The sequence below is a fragment of the Poromitra crassiceps genome, assembly GCF_964638095.1.
Source record: "Poromitra crassiceps genome assembly, contig: HAP1_SCAFFOLD_192, whole genome shotgun sequence".
Classification (NCBI taxonomy): domain Eukaryota; kingdom Metazoa; phylum Chordata; class Actinopteri; order Beryciformes; family Melamphaidae; genus Poromitra; species Poromitra crassiceps.
This window is the reverse complement of record NW_028152192.1, coordinates 252,217-262,725: the sequence shown is the minus strand read 5'-3', so window position 1 is coordinate 262,725 and position 10,509 is coordinate 252,217.

Genomic DNA, 10,509 nt, shown 5'->3' with positions numbered 1-10,509 from the left:
TCTTAGCCTCTCTGGTCTCAACACTCTGTCTGATTTTGGATTTTTTTTTTTTTTTTTTTTCCCAAAATCAGACTTGACACCAGAGAGGCTGAATACCGCACTGAGTCAATGCGGTCTTAGCCTCTCTGGTGTCAACACTCTGTCTGATTTTGGTTTTTTTTTTTTTTTTCTCCAAAATCAGACTTGACACAAGAGAGGCTGAATACCGCACTGAGTCAATGCGGTCTTAGCCTCTCTGGTCTCAACACTCTGTCTGATTTTGGATTTTTTTTTTTTTTCCAAAATCAGACTTGACACCAGAGAGGCTGAATACCGCACTGAGTCAATGCGGTCTTAGCCTCTCTGGTGTCAACACTCTGTCTGATTTTGGATTTTTTTTTTTTTTCCAAAATCAGACTTGACACCAGAGAGGCTGAATACCGCACTGAGTCAATGCGGTCTTAGCCTCTCTCGTGTCAACACTCTGTCTGATTTTGGATTTTTTTTTTTTTTTCTCCAAAATCAGACTTGACACCAGAGAGGCTGAATACCGTACTGAGTCAATGCGGTCTTAGCCTCTCTGGTCTCAACACTCTGTCTGATTTTGGATTATTATTATTTTTTTCCAAAATCAGACTTGACACCAGAGAGGCTGAATAACGCACTGAGTCAATGCGGTCTTAGCCTCTCTGGTCTCAACACTCTGTCTGATTTTGGATTTTTTTTTTTTTTTCCAAAATCAGACTTGACACCAGAGAGGCTGAATACCGCACTGAGTCAATGCGGTCTTAGCCTCTCTGGTGTCAACACTCTGTCTGATTTTTGATTTTTGATTTTTTTTTTCCAAAATCAGACTTGACACCAGAGAGGCTGAATACCACACTGAGTCAATGCGGTCTTAGCCTCTCTGGTGTCAACACTCTGTCTGATTTTGGATTTTTTTTTTTTTTTTTCCAAAATCAGACTTGACACCAGAGAGGCTGAATACCGCACTGAGTCAATGCGGTCTTAGCCTCTCTGGTGTCAACACTCTGTCTGAATTTGGATTTTTTTTTTTTTTTTTTAGAGGCTGAATACCGCACTGAGTCAATGCAGTCTTAGCCTCTCTGGTGTCAACACTCTGTCTGATTTTTGATTTTTTTTTTTTTTTTCCAAAATCAGACTTGACACCAGAGAGGCTGAATACCACACTGAGTCAATGCGGTCTTAGCCTCTCTGGTCTCAACACTCTGTCTGATTTTGGATTTTTTTTTTTTTCCCCTTCAAAATCAGACTTGACACCAGAGAGGCTGAATACCGCACTGAGTCAATGCGGTCTTAGCCTCTCTGGTGTCAACACTCTGTCTGATTTTGGATTTTTTTTCTTTTTTTCTCCAAAATCAGACTTGACACCAGAGAGGCTGAATACCGCACTGAGTCAATGCGGTCTTAGCCTCTCTGGTCTCAACACTCTGTCTGATTTTGGATTTTTTTTTTTTTTTCCAAAATCAGACTTGACACCAGAGAGGCTGAATACCGCACTGAGTCAATGCGGTCTTAGCCTCTCTGGTGTCAACACTCTGTCTGATTTTGGATTTTTTTTTTTTTTCCAAAATCAGACTTGACACCAGAGAGGCTGAATACCGCACTGAGTCAATGCGGTCTTAGCCTCTCTCGTGTCAACACTCTGTCTGATTTTGGATTTTTTTTTTTTTTCTCCAAAATCAGACTTGACACCAGAGAGGCTGAATACCGCACTGAGTCAATGCGGTCTTAGCCTCTCTGGTCTCAACACTCTGTCTGATTTTGGATTTTTTTTTTTTTTTCCCCCAAAATCAGACTTGACACCAGAGAGGCTGAATACCGCACTGAGTCAATGCGGTCTTAGCCTCTCTGGTGTCAACACTCTGTCTGATTTTGGATTTTTTTTTTTTCTTCTCCAAAATCAGACTTGACACCAGAGAGGCTGAATACCGCACTGAGTCAATGCGGTCTTAGCCTCTCTGGTCTCAACACTCTGTCTGATTTTGGATTTTTTTTTTTTTTCCAAAATCAGACTTGACACCAGAGAGGCTGAATACCGCACTGAGTCAATGCGGTCTTAGCCTCTCTGGTGTCAACACTCTGTCTGATTTTGGATTTTTTTTTTTTTTCCAAAATCAGACTTGACACCAGAGAGGCTGAATACCGCACTGAGTCAATGCGGTCTTAGCCTCTCTCGTGTCAACACTCTGTCTGATTTTGGATTTTTTTTTTTTTTTCTCCAAAATCAGACTTGACACCAGAGAGGCTGAATACCGCACTGAGTCAATGCGGTCTTAGCCTCTCTGGTCTCAACACTCTGTCTGATTTTGGATTTTTTTCTTTTTTTCCAAAATCAGACTTGACACCAGAGAGGCTGAATACCGCACTGAGCCAATGCGGTCTTAGCCTCTCTGGTGTCAACACTCTGTCTGATTTTGGATTTTTTTTTTTTTTCCAAAATCAGACTTGACACCAGAGAGGCTGAATACCGCACTGAGTCAATGCGGTCTTAGCCTCTCTGGTGTCAACACTCTGTCTGATTTTGGATTTTTTTTTTTTCCAAAATCAGACTTGACACCAGAGAGGCTGAATACCACACTAAGTCAATGCAGTCTTAGCCTCTCTGGTGTCAACACTCTGTCTGATTTTGGATTTTTTTTTTTTTTCCAAAATCAGACTTGACACCAGAGAGGCTGAATACCGCACTGAGTCAATGCGGTCTTAGCCTCTCTGGTCTCAACACTCTGTCTGATTTTGGATTTTTTTTTTTTTTTTTTTTCCAAAATCAGACTTGACACCAGAGAGGCTGAATACCGCACTGAGTCAATGCGGTCTTAGCCTCTCTGGTGTCAACACTCTGTCTGATTTTGGATTTTTTTTTTTTTTCCAAAATCAGACTTGACCCCAGAGAGGCTGAATACCGCACTGAGTCAATGCGGTCTTAGCCTCTCTGGTGTCAACACTCTGTCTGATTTTGGATTTTTTTTTCTTTTTCTCCAAAATCAGACTTGACACCAGAGAGGCTGAATACCGCACTGAGTCAATGCGGTCTTAGCCTCTCTGGTCTCAACACTCTGTCTGATTTTGGATTTTTTTTTTTTTTTCCAAAATCAGACTTGACACCAGAGAGGCTGAATACCACACTAAGTCAATGCGGTCTTAGCCTCTCTGGTCTCAACACTCTGTCTGATTTTGGATTTTTTTTTTTTTTTTTTTTCCCAAAATCAGACTTGACACCAGAGAGGCTGAATACCGCACTGAGTCAATGCGGTCTTAGCCTCTCTGGTGTCAACACTCTGTCTGATTTTGGATTTTTTTTTTTTTTTCTCCAAAATCAGACTTGACACCAGAGAGGCTGAATACCGCACTGAGTCAATGCGGTCTTAGCCTCTCTGGTCTCAACACTCTGTCTGATTTTGGATTTTTTTTTTTTTTCCAAAATCAGACTTGACACCAGAGAGGCTGAATACCGCACTGAGTCAATGCGGTCTTAGCCTCTCTGGTGTCAACACTCTGTCTGATTTTGGATTTTTTTTTTTTTTCCAAAATCAGACTTGACACCAGAGAGGCTGAATACCGCACTGAGTCAATGCGGTCTTAGCCTCTCTCGTGTCAACACTCTGTCTGATTTTGGATTTTTTTTTTTTTTTTCTCCAAAATCAGACTTGACACCAGAGAGGCTGAATACCGCACTGAGTCAATGCGGTCTTAGCCTCTCTGGTCTCAACACTCTGTCTGATTTTGGATTTTTTTTTTTTTTTCCAAAATCAGACTTGACACCAGAGAGGCTGAATACCGCACTGAGTCAATGCGGTCTTAGCCTCTCTGGTGTCAACACTCTGTCTGATTTTGGATTTTTTTTTTTTTTCCAAAATCAGACTTGACACCAGAGAGGCTGAATACCGCACTGAGTCAATGCGGTCTTAGCCTCTCTGGTGTCAACACTCTGTCTGATTTTGGATTTTTTTTTTTTCCAAAATCAGACTTGACACCAGAGAGGCTGAATACCACACTAAGTCAATGCGGTCTTAGCCTCTCTGGTGTCAACACTCTGTCTGATTTTGGATTTTTTTTTTTTTCCAAAATCAGACTTGACACCAGAGAGGCTGAATACCGCACTGAGTCAATGCGGTCTTAGGCTCTCTGGTCTCAACACTCTGTCTGATTTCGGATTTTTTTTTTTTTTTTTTTTTCCAAAATCAGACTTGACACCAGAGAGGCTGAATACCGCACTGAGTCAATGCGGTCTTAGCCTCTCTGGTGTCAACACTCTGTCTGATTTTGGATTTTTTTTTTTTTTCCAAAATCAGACTTGACACCAGAGAGGCTGAATACCGCACTGAGTCAATGCGGTCTTAGCCTCTCTGGTGTCAACACTCTGTCTGATTTTGGATTTTTTTTTCTTTTTCTCCAAAATCAGACTTGACACCAGAGAGGCTGAATACCGCACTGAGTCAATGCGGTCTTAGCCTCTCTGGTCTCAACACTCTGTCTGATTTTGGATTTTTTTTTTTTTTTCCAAAATCAGACTTGACACCAGAGAGGCTGAATACCACACTAAGTCAATGCGGTCTTAGCCTCTCTGGTCTCAACACTCTGTCTGATTTTGGATTTTTTTTTTTTTTTTTTTTCCCAAAATCAGACTTGACACCAGAGAGGCTGAATACCGCACTGAGTCAATGCGGTCTTAGCCTCTCTGGTCTCAACACTCTGTCTGATTTTGGATTATTATTTTTTTTTTCCAGAATCAGACTTGACACCAGAGAGGCTGAATAACGCGCTGAGTCAATGCGGTCTTAGCCTCTCTGGTCTCAACACTCTGTCTGATTTTGGATTTTTTTTTTTTTTTTCCAAAATCAGACTTGACACCAGAGAGGCTGAATACCGCACTGAGTCAATGCAGTCTTAGCCTCTCTGGTCTCAACACTCTGTCTGATTTTGGATTTTTTTTTTTTTTCCCCCCAAAATCAGACTTGACACCAGAGAGGCTGAATACCGCACTGAGTCAATGCGGTCTTAGCCTCTCTGGTGTCAACACTCTGTCTGATTTTGGATTTTTTTTTCTTTTTTCTCCAAAATCAGACTTGACACCAGAGAGGCTGAATACCGCACTGAGTCAATGCGGTCTTAGCCTCTCTGGTCTCAACACTCTGTCTGATTTTGGATTTTTTTTTTTTTTTCAAAAATCAGACTTGACACCAGAGAGGCTGAATACCGCACTGAGTCAATGCGGTCTTAGCCTCTCTGGTGTCAACACTCTGTCTGATTTTGGATTTTTTTTTTTTTTCCAAAATCAGACTTGACACCAGAGAGGCTGAATACCGCACTGAGTCAATGCGGTCTTAGCCTCTCTGGTGTCAACACTCTGTCTGATTTTGGATTTTTTTTTCTTTTTCTCCAAAATCAGACTTGACACCAGAGAGGCTGAATACCACACTAAGTCAATGCGGTCTTAGCCTCTCTGGTCTCAACACTCTGTCTGATTTTGGATTTTTTTTTTTTTTTTTTTTCCCAAAATCAGACTTGACACCAGAGAGGCTGAATACCGCACTGAGTCAATGCGGTCTTAGCCTCTCTGGTGTCAACACTCTGTCTGATTTTTTTTTTTTTTTTTTTTTTCTCCAAAATCAGACTTGACACCAGAGAGGCTGAATACCGCACTGAGTCAATGCGGTCTTAGCCTCTCTGGTCTCAACACTCTGTCTGATTTTGGATTTTTTTTTTTTTTCCAAAATCAGACTTGACACCAGAGAGGCTGAATACCGCACTGAGTCAATGCGGTCTTAGCCTCTCTGGTGTCAACACTCTGTCTGATTTTGGATTTTTTTTTTTTTTCCAAAATCAGACTTGACACCAGAGAGGCTGAATACCGCACTGAGTCAATGCGGTCTTAGCCTCTCTCGTGTCAACACTCTGTCTGATTTTGGATTTTTTTTTTTTTTTCTCCAAAATCAGACTTGACACCAGAGAGGCTGAATACCGTACTGAGTCAATGCGGTCTTAGCCTCTCTGGTCTCAACACTCTGTCTGATTTTGGATTATTATTATTTTTTTCCAAAATCAGACTTGACACCAGAGAGGCTGAATAACGCACTGAGTCAATGCGGTCTTAGCCTCTCTGGTCTCAACACTCTGTCTGATTTTGGATTTTTTTTTTTTTTTCCAAAATCAGACTTGACACCAGAGAGGCTGAATACCGCACTGAGTCAATGCGGTCTTAGCCTCTCTGGTGTCAACACTCTGTCTGATTTTTGATTTTTGATTTTTTTTTTCCAAAATCAGACTTGACACCAGAGAGGCTGAATACCACACTGAGTCAATGCGGTCTTAGCCTCTCTGGTGTCAACACTCTGTCTGATTTTGGATTTTTTTTTTTTTTTTTCCAAAATCAGACTTGACACCAGAGAGGCTGAATACCGCACTGAGTCAATGCGGTCTTAGCCTCTCTGGTGTCAACACTCTGTCTGAATTTGGATTTTTTTTTTTTTTTTTTAGAGGCTGAATACCGCACTGAGTCAATGCAGTCTTAGCCTCTCTGGTGTCAACACTCTGTCTGATTTTTGATTTTTGATTTTTTTTTCCAAAATCAGACTTGACACCAGAGAGGCTGAATACCACACTGAGTCAATGCGGTCTTAGCCTCTCTGGTCTCAACACTCTGTCTGATTTTGGATTTTTTTTTTTTTTTTTTTTCCCCAAAATCAGACTTGACACCAGAGAGGCTGAATACCGCACTGAGTCAATGCGGTCTTAGCCTCTCTGGTGTCAACACTCTGTCTGATTTTGGATTTTTTTTTTTTTTTTTCCCAAAATCAGACTTGACACCAGAGAGGCTGAATACCGCACTGAGTCAATGCGGTCTTAGCCTCTCTGGTCTCAACACTCTGTCTGATTTTGGATTTTTTTTTTTTTTCCCCTTCAAAATCAGACTTGACACCAGAGAGGCTGAATACCGCACTGAGTCAATGCGGTCTTAGCCTCTCTGGTGTCAACACTCTGTCTGATTTTGGATTTTTTTTCTTTTTTTCTCCAAAATCAGACTTGACACCAGAGAGGCTGAATACCGCACTGAGTCAATGCGGTCTTAGCCTCTCTGGTCTCAACACTCTGTCTGATTTTGGATTTTTTTTTTTTTTTCCAAAATCAGACTTGACACCAGAGAGGCTGAATACCGCACTGAGTCAATGCGGTCTTAGCCTCTCTGGTGTCAACACTCTGTCTGATTTTGGATTTTTTTTTTTTTTCCAAAATCAGACTTGACACCAGAGAGGCTGAATACCGCACTGAGTCAATGCGGTCTTAGCCTCTCTCGTGTCAACACTCTGTCTGATTTTGGATTTTTTTTTTTTTTTCTCCAAAATCAGACTTGACACCAGAGAGGCTGAATACCGCACTGAGTCAATGCGGTCTTAGCCTCTCTGGTCTCAACACTCTGTCTGATTTTGGATTTTTTTTTTTTTTTCCCCCAAAATCAGACTTGACACCAGAGAGGCTGAATACCGCACTGAGTCAATGCGGTCTTAGCCTCTCTGGTGTCAACACTCTGTCTGATTTTGGATTTTTTTTTTTTCTTCTCCAAAATCAGACTTGACACCAGAGAGGCTGAATACCGCACTGAGTCAATGCGGTCTTAGCCTCTCTGGTCTCAACACTCTGTCTGATTTTGGATTTTTTTTTTTTTTCCAAAATCAGACTTGACACCAGAGAGGCTGAATACCGCACTGAGTCAATGCGGTCTTAGCCTCTCTGGTGTCAACACTCTGTCTGATTTTGGATTTTTTTTTTTTTTCCAAAATCAGACTTGACACCAGAGAGGCTGAATACCGCACTGAGTCAATGCGGTCTTAGCCTCTCTCGTGTCAACACTCTGTCTGATTTTGGATTTTTTTTTTTTTTTCTCCAAAATCAGACTTGACACCAGAGAGGCTGAATACCGCACTGAGTCAATGCGGTCTTAGCCTCTCTGGTCTCAACACTCTGTCTGATTTTGGATTTTTTTTTTTTTTTTTTTTTCCAAAATCAGACTTGACACCAGAGAGGCTGAATACCGCACTGAGTCAATGCGGTCTTAGCCTCTCTGGTGTCAACACTCTGTCTGATTTTGGATTTTTTTTTTTTTTCCAAAATCAGACTTGACACCAGAGAGGCTGAATACCGCACTGAGTCAATGCGGTCTTAGCCTCTCTGGTCTCAACACTCTGTCTGATTTTGGATTTTTTTTTTTTTTTCCCCCAAAATCAGACTTGACACCAGAGAGGCTGAATACCGCACTGAGTCAATGCGGTCTTAGCCTCTCTGGTGTCAACACTCTGTCTGATTTTGGATTTTTTTTTTTTCTTCTCCAAAATCAGACTTGACACCAGAGAGGCTGAATACCGCACTGAGTCAATGCGGTCTTAGCCTCTCTGGTCTCAACACTCTGTCTGATTTTGGATTTTTTTTTTTTTTTCCAAAATCAGACTTGACACCAGAGAGGCTGAATACCGCACTGAGTCAATGCGGTCTTAGCCTCTCTGGTGTCAACACTCTGTCTGATTTTGGATTTTTTTTTCTTTTTCTCCAAAATCAGACTTGACACCAGAGAGGCTGAATACCGCACTGAGTCAATGCGGTCTTAGCCTCTCTGGTCTCAACACTCTGTCTGATTTTGGATTTTTTTTTTTTTTTCCAAAATCAGACTTGACACCAGAGAGGCTGAATACCACACTAAGTCAATGCGGTCTTAGCCTCTCTGGTCTCAACACTCTGTCTGATTTTGGATTTTTTTTTTTTTTTTTTTTCCCAAAATCAGACTTGACACCAGAGAGGCTGAATACCGCACTGAGTCAATGCGGTCTTAGCCTCTCTGGTGTCAACACTCTGTCTGATTTTGGATTTTTTTTTTTTTTTCTCCAAAATCAGACTTGACACCAGAGAGGCTGAATACCGGACTGAGTCAATGCGGTCTTAGCCTCTCTGGTCTCAACACTCTGTCTGATTTTGGATTTTTTTTTTTTTTCCAAAATCAGACTTGACACCAGAGAGGCTGAATACCGCACTGAGTCAATGCGGTCTTAGCCTCTCTGGTGTCAACACTCTGTCTGATTTTGGATTTTTTTTTTTTTTTCCAAAATCAGACTTGACACCAGAGAGGCTGAATACCGCACTGAGTCAATGCGGTCTTAGCCTCTCTCGTGTCAACACTCTGTCTGATTTTGGATTTTTTTTTTTTCTTCTCCAAAATCAGACTTGACACCAGAGAGGCTGAATACCGCACTGAGTCAATGCGGTCTTAGCCTCTCTGGTCTCAACACTCTGTCTGATTTTGGATTTTTTTTTTTTTTTCCAAAATCAGACTTGACACCAGAGAGGCTGAATACCGCACTGAGTCAATGCGGTCTTAGCCTCTCTGGTGTCAACACTCTGTCTGATTTTGGATTTTTTTTTTTTTTCCAAAATCAGACTTGACACCAGAGAGGCTGAATACCGCACTGAGTCAATGCGGTCTTAGCCTCTCTGGTGTCAACACTCTGTCTGATTTTGGATTTTTTTTTTTTCCAAAATCAGACTTGACACCAGAGAGGCTGAATACCACACTAAGTCAATGCGGTCTTAGCCTCTCTGGTGTCAACACTCTGTCTGATTTTGGATTTTTTTTTTTTTCCAAAATCAGACTTGACACCAGAGAGGCTGAATACCGCACTGAGTCAATGCGGTCTTAGGCTCTCTGGTCTCAACACTCTGTCTGATTTTGGATTTTTTTTTTTTTTTTTTTTCAAAAATCAGACTTGACACCAGAGAGGCTGAATACCGCACTGAGTCAATGCGGTCTTAGCCTCTCTGGTGTCAACACTCTGTCTGATTTTGGATTTTTTTTTTTTTTCCAAAATCAGACTTGACACCAGAGAGGCTGAATACCGCACTGAGTCAATGCGGTCTTAGCCTCTCTGGTGTCAACACTCTGTCTGATTTTGGATTTTTTTTTCTTTTTCTCCAAAATCAGACTTGACACCAGAGAGGCTGAATACCGCACTGAGTCAATGCGGTCTTAGCCTCTCTGGTCTCAACACTCTGTCTGATTTTGGATTTTTTTTTTTTTTCCAAAATCAGACTTGACACCAGAGAGGCTGAATACCACACTAAGTCAATGCGGTCTTAGCCTCTCTGGTCTCAACACTCTGTCTGATTTTGGATTTTTTTTTTTTTTTTTTTTCCCAAAATCAGACTTGACACCAGAGAGGCTGAATACCGCACTGAGTCAATGCGGTCTTAGCCTCTCTGGTCTCAACACTCTGTCTGATTTTGGATTATTATTATTTTTTTCCAGAATCAGACTTGACACCAGAGAGGCTGAATAACGCGCTGAGTCAATGCGGTCTTAGCCTCTCTGGTCTCAACACTCTGTCTGATTTTGGATTTTTTTTTTTTTTTTCCAAAATCAGACTTGACACCAGAGAGGCTGAATACCGCACTGAGTCAATGCAGTCTTAGCCTCTCTGGTCTCAACACTCTGTCTGATTTTGGATTTTTTTTTTTTTCCCCCCCAAA